Genomic DNA, 20,471 nt, shown 5'->3' with positions numbered 1-20,471 from the left:
TCGTTCCTGACTGTGATGGGGGGCCGGGGCTATATAAAATAGAATTGTGTGACCAAGACCAAACTGACCACCAGCAGGCCTCATAGTAGAGATTACTAGCCTGGCACAGCCATATTTGTTTATCATTAATAGTTGTTTGCAAAAGTAGTAATCGAGTCTTCACACTTTGTTTTAATTTGAAATACCACAGATTTTCCATTTATTTATTTTCGCATACAAATAACATCAAACCTGTCAAGGTAAGAAACATCTGCCTAGTTGAGGTGAGTGGCACTGGTAAGGATGAATGAAAAATTATAAATTATAGGTAGGCCTGATACTATTTATAATAATTGTGTACAGCACTTAATAAAGGTCAAATAAATAGGCCTATAAAATAAATAAATAAACATTGAAATTATAACAACAACATGAGTAATAGAACTAGTCAGCTCTTATGCCTATCCAGGTGAGCATGCTCAATAAACAACAAAATACCAAATGCAGACATGTTATTATTTTCCAAAAAGCAATTTAAAAAAATAGGCCATGACGACTTTTGGGGATTGCCGGTTCAAGTAGTGGGGGGCAGAGGGGTTGGGGGGCCAGTCAAAGGGGTGTGGCGGGCCTGATTCGGCCCGCGGGCCTTAGTTTGGTGACCCATGATTTAAGACATTCATACATTCATCAACGTTCATAAGCACAAACCGTTCATGTTTCTTCAGTAAGTAAAATGCAGGTTTCATTTTGACTCACAGTTACAGCACATTTAATAGGCAAACTTTCAATATGTTAAAGTTATTCTGACAGTTTTTCATTGTGAGAGTCTGATGGAGTTTGTACCCATGATTTACTCACCCTGAAGCCATCAGGTGTAAATGACTTTCTTCTTTCAGACGAATACAACCGGAGTTATATTAAAAAACACGTCCTGGCTCTTCCAAGCTTTATAATGGGAGTCAATGGGTATATGTTTTTGGAAGTCCATCAGAGCCTATCCATCCGTGATAAAAGTGCTCCACACCAGTAAACCCTAAAAAATCTGATAAAATTGTTAAGATGGGGGACATTTGATAAGTTGAAACCAGGGCTTCTTGATGTAGGATCCAGGAGATGGCTAACTAAAGATTTGACTGCATTGTGCATCTTTGTTTCACAAGGAAAATGTAAAAGTTTTGCTGAATTAAAAGAATGTTATGATTTATAAAAAAAAAAAATATGGATATTAAACAAATACGGGACTATTTTGAAAGAGAGTTTTAAAAATGGCTAATTTGGAGCTGAATACACTGGTAGAGTTGATAGTGGATTCCTATAAAGAGAATAATCCCAGAATAATCTATTACCTCTATCGGGACATGAGAATAGAAAAAACACAGAGAATTAGGGGAAGAAATTCCAAATGAAGAATGGTATTTTGCTTGACACAACATAGAATCACAAAGATGGAAAGAGTTTGCATGGAAAAAATCTAGTGCGTTATTTCATCATGAAGTTGCCCAAAAATATTACCTTTCTGGAACATGTTTTTGATGGAGATCCAAAAGATATGAAATACCAATAATCAAGGTCTTCTGAAGTGAAGCGATGTTAATTCACGCTGAATGGCAGTCTGGATACCATGGCCAGATTTTTCGCCTCATTTAGGGAACCAATCACAGAATTTTTTATTTATTTATTTTTTTAAGGTTTTTTATTTTTTATTTTATTCAAAAATTGCTTTACAATAGTGCAAACATGCACCTCTTAAACATCTGGATCATTTCAACAATGTATATATTGATCAAGTAGAATCATTCTTGCATAAACAGAATAAAGAAAGAAAGAAGAGTGAAAAAAGAAACAAACAAACAAAAAATAAAAATAAAAAAATAAAACAAACAGCAAACAGATAGGCTACTAATCATCTTGGTACATGAAAGATCTCATCATATTTCTTCAGAAAAGAAAAACATTTTCTATTATCAATTTCCCTAAGAGATTTGATTAAATAATTTACTTCACATAAAAACTCATTAAAAATAGGATTTTTCATAAGAAATCTTTGCTTGTGAAAGTAAAATTTTGCCACAATTATCAAGAAGTTAACAGTAAATTCTAAGGACTTGTTTGGACATTTGGACATTCAAAAAAACAGATGATATCCTTGATGCAACGACTACCATTCATATTAACTTTAGAAAAACAATAAGATCCCAAGTCATTCCAAAAACTTGATGAAACGTTACAATAAAAAAACAAATGACAGATGTCTTCAATTTCAGTAACCACAATTTCAACCTTCTGTAACACGGGAACCAATCACAGAACGGGGAGGGAGCAGCAAGACGATGACGACATCTATCCCTCACACCTGCGCAGTTTGTTTATCTATTGATTCAACATGGCAGCAGACGCGAAGCTACCGTTTGATGCAGCCTGCCTTAGATATTGTTTTAAGTAGTTTAGAATGCAAGTTTATTTTGAAAAAAGAGCCGTTTTTGGTGTTAAACTTCGCGAGACCCCAGTCGTTATTGTTGTCTCGACATTAATCGCCCAATGGAGGACCAGAGAGGCGGTCAACCTTGGAATATCTGCCGCTCAGCTGTGTCTCGAGAAAGAAAATGCGATAAAGAATTGTCGATACCAACTTCTGTTCGGCAGTCCCGACTCCCGAGGCCTGGATGAGCGTAAAGTGGCAAGACATGTTAGCCACGGAGTTGTATTACCAACCTGCTAGGCATCGTCGTCGACGAAGTCCATTTAATTTATAAATGGTAAGTGATATTTATTAATATTATATTGTCATTATGCCTGTAGACTACCTACTGTGGTTGTCACAGTGCCACTAAGTTGTGTTGCTTTTCAATATCAATATAACAGCTAATGTTACCACTTTATTAGCATAACTTTCAGCTGTGCACACGTAACTTACCCGATTAAAGTTGTTGACTTTAGTCATTAAATTAAATTATTATTTTTTTAAACTTGTGAAGTACAAGCGCAAACAATTTCCAATGCAAATAACAACATCTATGTTAAACTGTACTCAGTGTTTTTCTAATTGAAACGATTGGCTATGAGCTAAGTACAGGCGCATTTGATAGGCATTCTTAGCACCCAATAAACGGCGCCGGGCATTCGTAAACCACGCCTCAAATACGAGAAAATGAACATGTGCTTCCCAACATAGATATCTCTCGTCAACGCTGCTGGCCAATGGAGGGCGACGTCAGCACCTGGCGGCCATCTTGTCACAGGCAGCTCGCTCACTGGTAACATTGTTTTAATGGTGCATGTACTTTTTAAATCACCGTAACTTGCTCAATTTTCTACCGATTTTCAAACAGTCTGGTTTGTTATAAACGGCAGAGATGTAGTTATGATACTGCATACTTATGAATAATAAGTGTATAAATAAATAATCGTCCAGAATTATAGCCACGTTAATAACGTTTGTAAGAAACCAAACCGTTTGTAAATCCGTCAAGATTTCAACAAGATAAGAGTATTTCTTACATCAGATACCACAGAGCCCGCCAGAAAGCCTGTCTGTGACAAGATGGCCGCCGGTGATGACGATAAATATTCCGCCGTGAGACATCTAGCCTTTATATAGATATCCATGGTTCCCAGACCCAAGTCTCAACGAAAATTTGGGTCTGGCGTTAGCCAGGCTAGTACGCAAGTCGACTTACGGCAAAATATTACAATATTTTTCTTAGACCAATGCATCGCTTCACTTCAGAAGGCGTTTATTAACCCCGCAGAGCACTTTTATTATGGATATGGATATCACAAGGGACTTCCAAAAAATATACACACCATTATAAAGCTTGGAAGAGCCAGGACATTTTTTAATATATCTCGTCTGAAAGAAGAAAGTCATATAGGGTACACCAAAGGATGGCTTCAGGGTGAGTAAATCATGGGCTAAATTTCAGTTTTGGGTAAACTATCCCTACTCGTTTAAATAAACCAGGATGCGTGTTCTTTACTTTTCTATATTCAGTGCTATGCAGTGACTAAATATACATTGCAAGCAGCATTCACAGTTGTTTTAATTGTGTGAGAGGATCAAACGTAGCAGAACGTCTTTCTGTCCTCTTTCAAACTCGTCTTGATCTGATGTCATAAACCAGCTACAGCAGCCACGCCCACCAGAGCAGAGAGAGCCAATCGGATCACAGCTTCAGTGAATCCATAATAGTGGACATAGGGTTGAGAGGAAAGTAAAATTGTGCAAATTTGCATTTTTCGAACACTAAAAACTATTTTCATGTAGTCAAGATATTAGTGTCATGTTTATCTAATTAAAACTGATAAAAAATGCAGGCCCCGCTTCATTGATAGTATATGTTGAATTTTCTTGTACAAAAAGACACAGTACAAAAGGTATTGTATGAATGTCGTTTTTTATTTATTTTGTGCCACCAGCTCGTGATTTATGACGATAGAAGCTTCGTTCACCTGAGAATCACGTGTGTGACGGCATGTCGAAGGGAACACAGCAGCTGGTAAGTGCTACTACTATTAGTTCAGTGTTGTTATATAGCCTAAGTACTATCATAATTAATTTGTTTGTAGGATTTGGTTGTCATTACAAAAGCCCATGTGGACAGAATGAGATTAAAGCACTCAAAAGAGGAGTGACAATCGTATTTAAAGGGGTACTTCACCCTATAATATCACAAATGTCATACCTGAACGGATCTGGCAGAGTCCTCTGATGTCCAGATGTTGAGATTGATTTCTAATGGGATTGTTCAGCACAGCTGTAGGTGTTTTTATCCTGATATTGTGACCGTTTATAAACAAAGAATTATAAGAAAATGAAATGCAAAAAAAAGGTGCGCTTCTGAGAAATAGTCACAATTGTGAAATATGAAGTCATAATTGTGAAATACAGTATAAAGTCACAATTTAAGATAAAGATGTCACAAGTATTAGAAGTATGGTTGCAACATTGAAATATATAGTTGCGTATTAGCTCATAGAAAATGCCACTCTGAAAGTTTTTTCTTTTTTTCTTTTTTTCTTGGAGAAATGGGATAAAGTTTTTGGGTACTTCCCATATTTGAAGCACAATTTGGCTGAACAGAGAAGTGATGAGATTTGCATTGTGAAATTCCTCATCGAAAGTATTTTTTTATTTTCTTCACATTAAAGTCTAAAAACTTTTCGAATCACCCTTCATCAGTTGAAGCTTTCATTCCGCACTGAGAATTGCAAAAAAAGAGATAAAGACAAACATGAAAAGCAAACAAACAATAGGTCTGATTTTAAATCACATTTAGGAATGTAGATTAGGCGATACCCCAATAACAGACCAAGTGGAAGATTTGCCACAGATGACATGTCCGAGTACTGAGGCCTTGAAAGTTGGGAGGAAATAATATATTTCAGCACTTTTGCATTCTCTTGCTGAAGTTTTACAAAGGTTTTGTGAGCGAATGCAAAGTTTATCAGGGTATTGCAAAACTTTTGCAAATGAATGAAAAAACATTGAAATATATTTTTTCCACCTATCTCATGTCTTTAAATATTTTAAAATGAAATAAAACACCATATCAAAAAAAAAAATTCATTTTATTCAAAGCAATTTTACAGAATTCATGCCATAATGCCTTATCCTTGGTAAAATCATCTTTTGCACAGTTCCCTTAAGTTTAATTGGTGGCTCAACTTACCCACTAGCCCATATTTTACCCCATATCTTAAAATAGGAGATCTTTAGATCTCCAGTTCCCCCAATTTAGACCGAGGGAGCGAGTCTATTTTATATAATGTTGCAGAGGGTTTTTGAAGTTTCTGTCTTTGATGCATGTTTTTATGAAACAATATTCATATGTTATCTTATTATTATTAATAATAATAATAAACATTTGGCAGAGGGTGTGCTTTGTGTACATCATGCAGAAAGCTTATACCAAGTGTTAAATGGTATTGTTTTTATCCAGAAATATTATTTTCTCAGTGTTGCCACTGTTTTGTTCCAATCTTTATTAAAACACATTAACAGGCCGTAGATACAAGCTTTGTCTAATAGCCTCGTGCTGATTTCATGTTGAATGCTCAAAGGAAGTTAAATAGAAAATAGATACTGATCTGGGATCAGGTTTTGTCTTCCTCGAGTCTGCCCTCATGAGTACAATGACAGAAACTACACTACTAAATTAATAGAGATTGGATGCCAACAGCATGTTATAAAAAGCATGTTTATTTAATATTGTAAAACAAACAGGCATAAAGTAATGAGAAAACAATATTGCATGTTTTTTTTGTTTTTTTGTTTTTTTGCATAACAACTTTTAAGAATTTTATGCTAGCATATCACAGCAAGTGAGAGATTAGAGATGTTAGTGAAAAACCACCAGGTGGAGCTGTTGTATAGATTTTCACTGTATCAACAGAGACATTTATTAATATTTAACATTAACATGTGCATGTTGTATTGATCTGCTTGTTAAAGACAAAAAATATATATAATTCTTATAATTAATAATATAAATAAATTAATAATCTATGATATTTACTCGAATGACTTTTATTTATGTTGTGGCTCTATTAATCATTCAGTGTTTGCTGTGTTCTGCACACTCCTCGTCTATCAAAGACTTTCAATAGCGTGGACACGCCCACCAGAGCACAATGAACCAATCAGATCACATCACAGCTTCAGTGAAACCACAACAGCGAAAGACTTATGAGAGAAAAAAATAGCAATGTTATAAAACAGCAATTAAGAAAAAAAATCTACTCTGTTTTTCTGAATTAATGAGTTAATTTTTCATGAGAAAAAAATTTTTGCTCTGTTTTTCTGAATTAATGAGTTATTTCAGAAAAACAGCAAAAATAAATTTTCTCATGAAAAATTAACTCCTTAATTCAGAAAAACAGAGCAAAAAAAAAATTCCATTAAAAATTAACTCATTAATTCAGAAAAACAGAGCAAAAAAAATCCATTAAAAATTAACTCATTAATTCAGAAAAACAGAGCAAAAAAAATTCCATTAAAAATTAACTCATTAATTCAGAAAAACAGAGCAAAAAAAAAATCCATTAAAGGTGCCAAATGGGATTTAAAATCAAATCATACAACATGTTCCATACCAGATGGGGGCAGTATACCTCCAGAAATACCTCCACGGCCACGCGCTCTCTCATGTCTTCAAACAATATGGGCGAGTGCTGTGTTGCTCTGTCTCCCTCGTGCATATTAATCAAATCAATTGACGCGATCGTAAAAGGTTGGAAGACCGCAGTTTCACGTGGAGCATTTGGAGATTTTCAGAGATTAGAGACTTAATGAACAACATCTCAATACTAAATTATAAGGGCCGTCTCATAGACAAGTCGGTGCATTTCGACGATATGGGAAAATTAAAGCCCAGGCTATTATTTCTAGTTTTGATATTCGATTTGTTCATATTACATTTTTATCATTAGTTTGAATTAATTTGACAGACAGCAATTCCCTGATGTGGACCAATCTAGCGTCTTTCAGAGCTGCCAACTCTCACAACACTTTTCACACACTTTCACGCCACACATTTTTGTCATGCACAGAAAAGGACACGGAGACCGATGTCAGCTCTCAGATTCTGTTCATTTTATTACGCAATTCAAACAATAAATACAGTATTGGCGCTTTACACGACAGATCCCTAGCGCACGTGAACCGATCATCTCTACTAGCTAATGGTAAAAGAACACGAACACTGTTGAAAGATACAGTATGCTACAACTTACCAAAATGTATTCCTCATGCATAATATCGACCAATCATTTTTTTTTAACTCTTCCCTGAACTGAAATGTAGTAGTGGGCTGTATTTTCCACACGACTGACGTCAGGTTCAAGTACACACAAGCTGGCGCGAGCGCGACTTACTCGTGTACTGCAGTTTGGCTGGTGGTAACGTTGCCCGCCCGCATACCGCCTCCCATGGTCGAAACTGGTATTACGACACCTGCCGGGCCGGGGCTAGTAATTTAGCATGCTAATTCAGGTTAATATCTCGGCAGCACTATTACTTGTCAGTTTTTTAATGACATCATCAACCTTATTTCTTCTCAATCTTTTGATGCGTGTTGCTCATTTTTGGGATATTTTAACCTCAATTTTTACAGATGGCACCTTTAAAAATTAACTCGTTAATTCAGAAAAACAGAGCAAAAAAAAAATCCATTAAAAATTAACTCGTTAATTCAGAAAAACAGAGCAAAAAAATGTTTTCTCATGGAAAATTAACTCATTAATTCAGAAAAACAGAGAATTTTTTTTTCTCATGAAAAATTAACTCATTAATTCAGAAAAACAGAGAATTTTTTTTCTCATGAAAAATTAACTCGTTAATTCAGAAAAACAGAGTAGATTTTTTTTTCTTCAAGTGAATGCAATACGCCTCCGTACAATATGATTCATATAGTACAAAATCTAAAAAAATAAATGGTGGGTCAATTGATGGTCACTCTCTCATAGGCTACTCTTCACTGAGTCAAGAAACTCCCTTGTGTTATCCCGATATTAAAAATTAGGTATCTTTAGCAATATAGCTGGTATAGGGATATAACTGGTGTGTATATTATGATGTTATAATGAACTATATGTCTTTCTCCACTAAAGTTGTTCAAAGGGTTTCTAAGGATGCTAATATTTAGAAGGAAAACAGTTTGAAATCGCTGGTGTTTCTGACGTCACAAACTGGTCACATGACACACACATTTGTATATTCATGGCCGCATACACTAAATGGGCCAAGGGTGTAGAGTTACATTCAAGGAAAAAAACATTTAAATATGTAATTTTGATGCTCAAAGATGAGTTGTAAGGGATACAATTAATGAGGGGGACTTTAAAGCTTGAAGAAGGTCATTTACTTCTATTTAAATGGACAAAAGGACAGTTTTTTTGTTATTTCTCCTTTTGTGTTCTAAAAAATAAAAAAGAATATAATGTGGCTTTAGAACAACCACAGAGTGAGTAAATCACTGAATGTTCATTTTTGTGTGAACTATCCCATAGACAGTCACAGTCAGAAAAATAAGTTGTGAAGGAGTAATGTAAGTCAAAGTGAATGAAATGCAGTATTTTATGAGTATTAGTTCATTTTATGTTTTAAAAATCCTATGAGTTTTCATGAATGTAGCATAACTATTTGACTTGTATATAAGTAGCTGCCTATTGTTGGATTGGAAGATGTTTTCTGAACTTTAAATTTACATTATTAGTGATATAGTATTGGAATAGTCTTTTGTTTGTTTGCACTTGCAATTACTCAACTTTAGTACTTGCAGTAATGATGTATGATATCATAATATATTGTGCTTTGTAGGTAAAATTTACTTCTGTATTAGTTTTTTTTTAATCATTTGGATAAATCCTTTGTTAAATGAATAAATGTTAATTTAAGATAATGATATTATACCACTGGTCCGTCATGAATCATGTCTGCCCTCTAGTGTGCAATACTGATACGGCGGTTCAGGATTATTTATTTATTTTTATTTTATTTTTATAGTGTCATGTGGAATGTGTTTGTTCAATGATTGATGTATCAAATCTTCAGAGATCATCTGACCACAGATACAAAAGAAATCTGGAGAATTACACAGAGAGAGTTTAAATCTGCAGGAAAAACACAGTAAAAACTAAATTATCATCTAATTAAATTAATTAATCAATATAACCAATTAATCCATCCTAAGTATTAGGGATGTCCCGATACCACTTTTTCACTTCCGATACCGATACCGATGCCGCACCTTTGGGTTTTACCGATACCGATATTAGTCCGATATTTTTTTTTCGTGGTCCGACGTGCCGTATACGGCCCACAGGGTGGTTTATAGGTTTAACTTTGTGAAAGACAAAACAAAACAAACACAAAAGTAAACATAATACATATCTTTGGAAAGCTGAGAAACTCGTGATTCGAACGACGTAAACCATTTTAAGATACAATCAACACAGCGGGCACAATCTGTCTCTTTGTCAGACCACAAACAGCCAAAACAAACCAACACAAACTGGAAGAATCTCACCAATTAGCCATCTGTTAGTCCACATTCCATCAAAAATGGTTTGGTTTCACTGTAAAGCGTCCATACAATCCAATTTGAAGAAGTTTTTAGTCCAAAACAATTGTATATATGAATAAACATCCATGGAATGTAAATAGTAGCATTTCGCGTTAGCCGACAGCGCTATCACAACTTCGACGCACTAATGCTACGTTCACACCGGACGCGAATAGGGCGTTACCCAATCAGGAGCCTAGCTGCTTGCTCACGTGGTGAAGTGTCTGGATGCTTCAATAAATTATTTTGTTAATATGACATGCATGGTGGGATTATGCACAACAAAGCAAATGTTTCATCACTTAAAACATTATTTCTATATGGAGACATGTTCATTTTGTATTGAATGTTATTCATTCCATATCTAGAAATAGTATTATGTTGTAAAGACAGCCAAGTCTCCCGGAAGTTCCGGGAGTCTCCCGCACATTGATAGCGTCTCCCTGATGCCCGCAAATTAGTTCAAATCTCCCGGAATCTAGAGCGAGACATACTGCGCGCATAACATACATAGCGCGCTATATATATATATCAACATATGTGCATACATTCGTGTCTGGACGTGAGAGAGAGAGAAAAATCACAGGACAGGTTAATAACTTTTGAAGGCTGGCTCTATTTATTATCAAAACAAAAATAAATGACAGCTAGATTAGATGGATGAGGGGCCGGGCGAGGGTGATCCTCGCTCAGATGCGGGACAACAGGTCATCAAACTGGGCGCGTGACAGGCGGAAGTACCGCTGACAGCGGCCGTCATCCAGCGCAGCTCCTGGAGCGAGCAAATGGTGAAACTCGCCAAACGGTTCGGCTCCGAAGGGTCCGGTGGACACAAATATACGGCGACGATGATCCCCACGCCGCTGTTCTGCTATCCAGAGTAAATACAGAGCGGTAACTCTCTTGATGAATGCTCGGTCGACATAAAAACAATGACCGCCAACGGATTTTGATTCTGACGCGCGTCACGCGCGTAAATTTCGCTTCAAACTATACGCGCGCCAGTTTCGCTCTCTCTTTGAGTGACAGTTTATCTATCCAGTTGCAATAGAGAATGAAATGACGCTATTTTCTGATAGCCAATGAATTTCTGAGAAGACTGAATGCTGCAGCTTTTGTGGAATCATCCGATTACGTTAGAATCCGTGCCATCACGTGACAGGCTGCGCCGCTAAACTGGATATCGCTCATATTTTTTTCTCCCCTCCGATCTCCGATCTAGCGTTCTGGGCCGGTATCGGCGCGATACCGATGCCGTGGATCGGATCGGGACATCCCTACTAAGTATGAACACGGGCATCTCATTTAAAGTTCCATCCATAAGAAACGATATTAGGAAAATCTTCTTCTTGGGAAACAGACCGAAACATTTTGACTCATTATGCTTACATGAAAAGTCTAGTCAGAACAGTGGAATATGATGTTGCTTGTGAGGGGTCAAAGGTCACAGGTTTAACAGCCTGACCTACCCGCATCAGGAACTGTTTTTGCACAGATAAATAATAACTGGTGTTGGTCTGACACTGCAAGTTTTAAAATGGTCATGCCCGCTATTACATTAATAATAAGGTGGAGAGATAATAAAAAATATGTATAATTTTTATTGTGATTTGTTTGTTTAGATGGCGTCGTTAAAAATAAATAAATAAAACTAGGGTTCTAGAAATGCAGTTCTGAAACTGTAGCCTCTGGTATTGCAGGAATATAATATTGCAAAAACTTGCTGATTCCAACACAATACTGTTTTTGTGCAATTTTTCTCTTAGTTTTTAATTTTTGTGGCCGTGCGTTCAAGGGAAAAAAAGGGCTCAATAATTGGCCTATTAGAACATATGCTTTTAAAGATAGCTAGATCCTGCTAGCCTCTCCGAAATTGCCGACCCTACCTTTAACCAGACCACTTTATTTTCCATATTCATTGAAAAACTTCAAGGTGACAGAATTAATGTAAGGGTTTATTCTGCTATCCACTATTATGTTGTCAGTAGGAAAGATAAACAGTGTAGATGTTTCTCCTAATACAGACACTGTTGTGGCGCCATCTTGTGGCTGCCAGAATCTCATTAAACAAACTCACTGACCCCAGTGTAACTAATGGAGCTGAGCAAGATTGCTGGAGTGTGGAGGATCAGTTGAGGATGATGTATCATCATAGCTGGGTTAGCAGACTGGTTTTAGAGAGGTTTTAAATGAATTATTTATTTATTTATTTATTTTGCCACCAGCTGAACACCAGCTTAGCCAGACTGGAAACAAACCAAGATCTGCCAGCCATTTTAGGCTGGTTTTCGAGTTTTGTCTTTTTCCTTGCTATGGTTATGTGAGACCTTTTCAGCGTATTACGTGACGTCACTAATGCGAATCACAGAACAGAGCAAGGCGAGAGTTTGTGCGTATAAAACTTAAACTGTTTCATTTATTTTTTAACTGACCCATCATTTCGCTTGATAAGACCCTTATTCTTCGTCGGGTATCGTTTAAAGTCATTTGAAGCTGCATTGAAATTTTGAAGCTGCCCCCGTTTGTCCATTAAATGGGGAAAAAATCCTTGAATGTTAATTTCTTTATTTCTTTGTGACTGAAGAAAGATGGACATCTTGGATGATACGGGGCTGAGTAAATTATCAGCAATTTATTTTATTTTTTTAAGTGAACTACTCCTTTAATCATTTAAAAATTTGTAGCTGCTGTTCTATTAGTAGATTGAAATATAATACGGGCCTATTTAAATATTAACAGTTTTATATGCTGCTATAAAATACATTTATTGCATCAGACTACACATATGTGTGAAAGGCCTTCAAAGAAGGAAGATGCTTTGTGTTCCTATAAGTGTAGTTACAATATCTACCAGCAGGGGCCAACAGGCCGTTCAGTAACTTACTAACCAGAAGAGAAAACAACACACACCATGAGACACTTGTTTTGTGTGTTTTATATACTATAACAATTCAATAATAATAATAAAAAAGTTTAATTTAAGTTTTACTTGCAATTTAAAAGCATATTGTCACTGTGAGGAGACTATTTCATGAATCTCTGGAAACAAAAAAAGGATTGCAATCACCTTCACTGTGATAAACATTAAAACATTTAATCAAGAGTTTAGTGAGGATTTGTAATAAATCTGTTGATATTTCCTGATCAACACGCTGAAGATCACTGAATAATAATTTTCGATGTTCAGTAGTTGTTCAAGCAGGGTCTTTAGGAGAGACACACGGTCTACATCTTTAAACTGAGTTAAAAGTAGGCCTACTGATTCTGAAGTTTAGAAATAGGGGTGCACGATATATCGAATCAATATCGTTATCGCGATATCACGTTGCTCGATATCCATATCGAAAGTGTCGCGATATTTACGCAATATTTTGTTTATGATGCGTCTGGTCCGACATGCACCGTTGCATTTCCCCCCCGACTCATTTCCTGATTCTCCTTCTCCATAAACAATATTAAATCAAGAGAGGTTTAACTTTTCATGCTACAGATTTCCCACAGTGGTCAGAAAGAACAGGAGAGACACTTTGTTTTTCTCAATATAAAGTCGCTACTCGCTCCAAAGCTAACCGCCGTCACTCTCTCACTTCTCCCTTGCTCTCCAACCACACAGTCCCACACACACACACTTGCCGGCGGCTCGACGCGCACACCAGCGCACAAGTATAAACATCAGGCCACGGTCCACCTGGCAACTTCATGCGTTTTCACTGATCGGATAGCTATCTGATTTATCAAAATACGATCTTCAATTCCCGCGCTATATGCAGATTTAATGGAGTGCACGTCACAGAAAGCAACAGTTATGAGCTGCGTTTTATGATCATCAGGTAAAATAAGATCAGTTCGTTTATTTACTTCTAATGAAGATAACTGTGAAAAACGTCTGCGACTTACTTTCACTTTGATAGTAAATGTTCACAGCAGCTGCTCATCTGCGGTGATGCGTGTTGCAGTCGCGCGCGTCGCGCCATAACATGACGAGCCTGTAACGTTCTCATTTTTTAGCGTTTTTGGAAGGAGTACATTTTGTGGTTTATTTAATAACGAGATGCATTTACATTTGTCCAGTTCAACTGAAATGCGGCCCAGACCACCTCCTGAAGTGGTTTGAGCGATTAGATTCAAATACGTCACGAATGCGTTTCACAGGGCATTTACATCTGGTCTTTTCACGGTCATAGCTATCCGGTCAAAGAAAACACATATAGTGGCGTTTATGTTGCATAGTGTGTTCTGTAGACTTGCTATTTATTTATTATCTTTTACACTGTAGTGTACACAACTAACATGTCCTGTTCTGTTGACATATTATTTAGGCCTATTTATTAATGCTGTACCAGTCCAATATTACTGTCAGTTGAAATAAATCTTATGTTGTAAGAAAACTTGTTTTATTTATTAATCTTTTTGATGCGTTTTCCAATAACTTTTGTAGTTTTACATCCGTTTAAAAATATCGAAATTAATATCGATATCGCAATATTCATTATCGATATCGCAATATCACATTTTTGTCAATATCGTGCACCCCTATTTAGAAATGATTCTGTTTCATGTATATTGGTCATAAACTGCTGATTAATATGAAATGTCCCGTGATGATCAGCTCTCTGTGTGATGTTCAATATTTTGACCTTTAGTCCAAACCATTCACAGTGACTTCCAGGATCATGATAAACACAGCTGTTCTATATTAACAATTGTATATCAACATAATATGACTATGATATATTAATTTAAGCAGATCTGAATGTAAATGTAGTATTAATAATACATTTTCCACTGCACTGGTCAGTTTCTGATCTTGTTTTCACACTTCATCTCTCTCACACACGTTCACATGCACATAAAAGCAAAAATATCTGCCGTATTTTAACACCTTTAGCTCATGACAGCTTTAGTTTCATATGACACTGTTTATTAATGTTTGTTTGAGCAGAGGTGCATTAAACCACAGCGTTTACTGTTAAACTGTATCCACACCTACAGTTCTTATCTCTCATTTACCATCAGCTGGTCACGTGCTTTAATATTTGCACAGAAATGCTGAATGCTGAACTCCTCAGTTACTGTACAGCTGTGTTGAGTCCGTTGGCCGATGCAGCTGATGCCTGTGGTTTAGTTGAGTGTGGTTTGTGTGGACAGATCTCAACCCAAAGACACGACTGAATCTGACTCTAAGAGCTGGTGAAGATCAGGCCAAACAGCTGTGGATCAGGGGGTTCAACAGACGTGTGCCTAAATGTGCTAAAATAGTCACGATGAGAGATAAAGATCACGCTACGAGCCGAGTGGAAAATAAACCGAAGGTCTGACTAATGTTCACACATTTATATTTTGCCACCATGAGATTGTGGTCAGATTTCTTCTCAGCTTCACGCTTGTTTTTTCCACTTCAGTGGTCAACATTTTCGTAGAACTGTTTAACAGTGTGTTTTCAACAGAAACACTATAGCAACCATGATGAGATCAATGTTTATCACCTTTTAAAAAAGACATAGCCTTAATTTTAAATATGAATTCACTGAATATTACACTAATTCATCATTTTTATTTAATAGTTTTTTTAATTGCCTTGCAGTTTTATGTTTCTTAAATGAATAAATGCAGAATCCAGAAGAAATATGAAGTGATCATTTTTGATAACATGGATGTTATTGTCAGTAGGATATTGTAATCAGCTATTCTCAATTGTTATATTAGTCTTGTTTGGTGCTAATGTGAAAAGACACATGATCTGAATAAGTTTTGACATTTATATTTCAAGACTAACAGAATAAAGATTTAGAATCATGAGTTGCATTTGTTGTGATGTCTGTAAAGGTCAAGAAGGAGGCCGGAGAATTTAAAGGATATATTAAAGAATTTTTATTTAATATCATGCAAAAGGAGGCATACCGTTATAAAAAATATGAAATATAGATATATCTTGCATATAACTTTTTAAGGTATTTGTCACTCTAAAATGTGACAGTGAGAGAGAGCTGTTGGTGAAATAACATGTTTATCCAGCAGGAGGGGCTTCAGCAGGGTCACAGTATCAGCAGAGACACACAGGACTGACACCAATATTGAAAATATTACAAACATAGATCAAACTAAAACACTGCTCAAACGCTATGACATAAAATACATTAATATCACTCAATATTGAATATAATGAACTACTGTTATAATGTTTGACCATTTGACCTTGATTTAATACCAATCACCTACTGGTAGGCCCCTATAGAGTGCCGAAGCAAGTTAATCCAAACTTTATACATTTTGAAGCTTATATAAAGATTTAATAAAACACAATCAGACACAATAAAGTTTAAAAAAAAAACACAAGCAGGTTTTAACTGTGTGTTCTATGTCATAGATCAATATTTGGAGGCTTTGTTCACCACAGACCTTATTTCAGGCGATTTAGCAAAAACCCATTCAAAAATCCCATAGGCTTTAGAGCGAGGGAACCGCAATGCTAACATGCTAACTCACTTCCGCGTTTTGGCCTACAGAGTGACGTCGTAACTTCGGCACTCTATTGTGCATTTTCTTAATGTTTGATGTGGAGTCTATACAACATGTTTACATGCATCAAGGGTAAAAAAAAAAACTATTTAATTTCCTCATAATAATAATAATATACATTTGCACATCACCACATTTTCAGTGATTCTCAAACTCGTCAGATTAATTAATACCTCTAAATCTCTCGTTTCCAAAAGCTACTCTGCTCTGATTGGCCAGACGGCTCAGTCTGTTGTGATTGGTTTACCACGTAGCTACAGCGCGCATGACAAACAAAAAAACGCCCATTGTCAAACCAACGTTAGCTCTGCTTGTCCTGAGGCTTCCCTCACCTACTGTAAACACATGTAGGCTACAATGACAGATTTTAACCAAATTTACAAAAGTGAGTACGACGATAAAACACCGGAAGAACTAGTTATTCAACCCGAACCTCCATCGCAAGGACAACTCAAGCAGGACGTTTCTCAGAGATGCACTAATCAGTCTGAGGAACTTTATTAGCTGATGTGCATGTCCATCAATAAACTGATCGTTTTACTTTAACTAATTTATTTTACTGGATATTTTTCTAATATATTGCGGTGAACATGTGGAAACTGTATTAATAACATAGTTCCCTTTCAAGGCTACAGAACTTCGACATTACGAATGTCGTTTATGGGAACTCCTCCTTTTCCACTTCTGCTGAAATCTTATAGGCTAACGCAGAGCTGGCCAATTGACGCTAATATGCAAATACTGAACACAGATGAGCGTCAATATCCATCAGAAGCTCTTTCTTCACGCTAAAATCGTGTGCTAGGCATATACTGTAAAAAATATGGACAAAGCGTCTGTGACGTCACCCATAGACTCTCTGAAGAACGGGTTTGAGGCTGTCTATGGGGGGTATGGGTGGCGCCATACTGAAAAATCTTGGAAAATACAAAAGTTTCAGAAAGGTTACAGAGGTGGTGTGATGTGTTGTGTCAGATCATGGCGAGACGTCAAATTTACTCGGCGCATCGCGTTATCAGCTGTCAATCAAAGTTAACCGCAAAGTTAACCGCAAAGTTAATATCTAAATATGATCTAACGTAACGAGTTAGAAAAAAATTCACCCCACTCACAGTTGTCAGGCACGCGGAACATATTGAAGATTACAATACACCGCGTTCCAAATTATTATGCAAATTGGAAATAAGTGTCATAAAAATGTAATATTTAGTTTTTCAATCAAACTCGTGGAAAGTATTGTGTCTCCAAGTTCTTTGGATCACGGAAAAAAATCTCAGACACCTGTGATAAGTAGTTTGCAAGGTGAGCCCAATTAAAGGAAAACTACTTAAGAAGGATGTTCCACATTATTAAGCAGGCCACAGGTTTTAAGCAATATGGGAAAGAAAAAGGGTCTCTCTGTTGCGGAAAAGAGTTAAATAGTGCAGTGCCTTGGACAAGGTATGGAAACTTTAGATATTTCACGAAAATTTAAGCGTGATCAATGTACTGTGAAGAGATTTGTGGCTGATTCAGAGTACAGATGGGTTTGTACAGAAAAAGGCATAATGAGGAAGGTTACTGCCAGACAAATGCATCGGATTTAGGAGAGCACTGCTATAATGCCATTACAAAGCAGCAAACATGTATTTGAAGATGCTGGGGCCTCTGGAGTCCCGCAAACCTCAAGGTGTAGCATCCTCCAGGGCTTGCAGTTGTACATAAATCTACTATTCTGCCACCCCTAACCAATGCTTACAAGCTGAAATGGTTGCAGTGGGCCCAGAAATACATGAAGACTAATTTTTAAACAGTCTTGCTTACTGATGAGTGCCGTGCAACCCTGAATGGCGCAGATGGATGGAGTAGTGGATGGTTGGTGGATGGCCACCATGTCCCAATAAGGCTGCGACGTCAGAAAGGAGGAGGCGGAGTCATGTTTTGGGCCGGAATCATGGGGAGAGAGCTGGTAGGCCACTTTAGGGTCCCTGAAGGTGTGAAAATGCCCTCTGCAATGCATCCAGAGTTTCTGACTGTCTTCTTCTCACTTTCTTCCATGGTACAAAAAGAAGAACGGTGCCTTCCATAGCAAAATTATTGTTATTGACAATGCACCATCTCATGCTGCAAAAAATAATTATGTGTCATTGGCTGCTATGGGCAAAGAGGGAGATAAACTCTTGGTTTGGCCCCCACACTGACTTCAACCCTATTGAGAACCTTTGGAGCATCCTCAAGCAAAAGACCTCTGGAAGGCTATTCTGACATCCTGCAAAGATTTTCAAGCAGAAATCTCCATAAACTCCCAACTTCAATGGATACAGGAATTGTGAAGGTCATATCAAAGGAGGGGTCCAAGGTTAACATGTAACGTGCCCTGTTAAGATGAGTTTGATTGAAATAGCTTTTGATTTCAGTAAATTTGACCTCCTAATGCTGCAAATTCATCATATTACCATTTTCAGTTCTTTACAACCAATAAAATGTTTTCAAACTCTTTTGTCCATAATAATTTGGAACAGTGCATTTTGAGTTTTTTATTTTTTCAAAAAATACTGTTTTCGTTGGGTGTTTTGTTCTATGAAATTCAACTTATACCCTAGTGGTTGGTGACTGGAAAATTATACTGACTGTCATTTGCATTGACTATTTAGGAAAATCAGTGTAAAATATCATTTGCATAATAATTTGGAACGCGGTGTAAATTGACTAAACTGTAAACATATGAATTTATGCTGTGAAAACGGAGATTTTAACATGACGTCTATGGATATTTGCTCCCTTTTGGGACCGGCCTCTAGCGGATTTGAGATGTATTGCAGTTTTTCGCACTTCCGGGTAGACTTCATCTTTCAGATTCTACAATGTTGCCGCTTGGGTGCTAGAAAGCTGATACTTCAGAACTCTAATAGGTATTTTTCGCCGTCGTCGAAGGTGTGCCGAAGATACGTGATACTCTCTTCTGCATCCGATGGCGAACATTGGCAACTTGTGCTCGGGCCCCTTCGTGCCCCCGGACACGCACCTGTTCTGTATCGCGTGCATGGGGCTGGCCCACACCGAGTTCAGCCCTTGAGAGGAGCGCCCCCGACAAATCTTGCGAGAATCACGACATGCTTTACGGCAACGACGTCACACACATCCACAACAACATGAAGCACGAAGACACTTGCACGCATTTCAGAGTCAGACGTGATAAAAGCAAAGAAAACACGGTCGGAAGAGACTAGGAAGACTAGACTAGGCTTTTCCATAAATGGGGCTTTTCACTCGTTGGCGTGAGCTAAAAAGCAGCACTGGATGCAACAGTGATGCTGACATGGCGATCTTGTTGATGGACTAGTAAGTACATATTTGTAAGTTTGTGTGCATTTTATTTTGTGATTTCACCGGAATGAATAGAGAGAGTCCGCAACGGCGATAAATGGGCTTTATGCACAGCTGCACTACTTCCTGAACTGCAGCTCCTTGTTTCCTGTCTGCCATTATTGGACAAATTAATTAATTCAGGTGTGCCTGACCTCAGTAGTCACGGCAAAAATAATTAGACGCACCTGAATTAATCAAGTTTGGCCAATAATGGCGGACCGGAAACAAGGAGCTGGCTTAAGTTCAGAAAGTAGTGCAGCTGTGCATTTGTGATGAGTCGTTCATGAAAGATCCGTTCATTGCGTCTGTCACGTGACAAATGAAATGACTCGGAAGGTAAATTAATTATTTATGATCCCTGTAAATAAGTTTTGACTGAATTATAAGGATTTCTTAATTCAGAATATGATAAAGATTAAGTAGGTGGATGTGTTCGGGGAATTTGCCTGTTAAAAGTATAACATTTAAAGCCAAACGAAATGACTCGAAAAAAGATTCGTTCATTTTGATGAACGAGATCGAACAAGAGAGTCAGTAAAATGATCCGAACTTCCCATCACTACT

At 37.1% G+C, this 20,471-nt stretch overlaps 1 protein-coding gene and 1 long non-coding RNA gene across 2 annotated transcripts in view; both read left to right on the top strand.

The window, feature by feature from the left end:
- Positions 1-20,471, top strand: part of LOC120474283 (titin) — a 164,302-nt gene that overhangs the window by 36,769 nt on the left and 107,062 nt on the right. The window lies entirely within an intron of this gene.
- LOC120474278 (uncharacterized) lies at positions 2,327-15,979 on the top strand. The gene is made up of 3 exons (XR_016146977.1): positions 2,327-2,735; positions 4,396-4,475; positions 15,189-15,979. It is a non-coding gene; the product is annotated as an uncharacterized LOC120474278 (long non-coding RNA).

This window comes from Pimephales promelas, chromosome 2, assembly GCF_988280905.1.
Source record: "Pimephales promelas chromosome 2, fPimPro1.hap1.1, whole genome shotgun sequence".
Taxonomy (NCBI): Eukaryota; Metazoa; Chordata; class Actinopteri; order Cypriniformes; family Leuciscidae; genus Pimephales; species Pimephales promelas.
The sequence above is the reverse complement of the archived record's forward strand: the minus strand, read 5'-3'. Positions and strand labels throughout refer to the sequence as shown.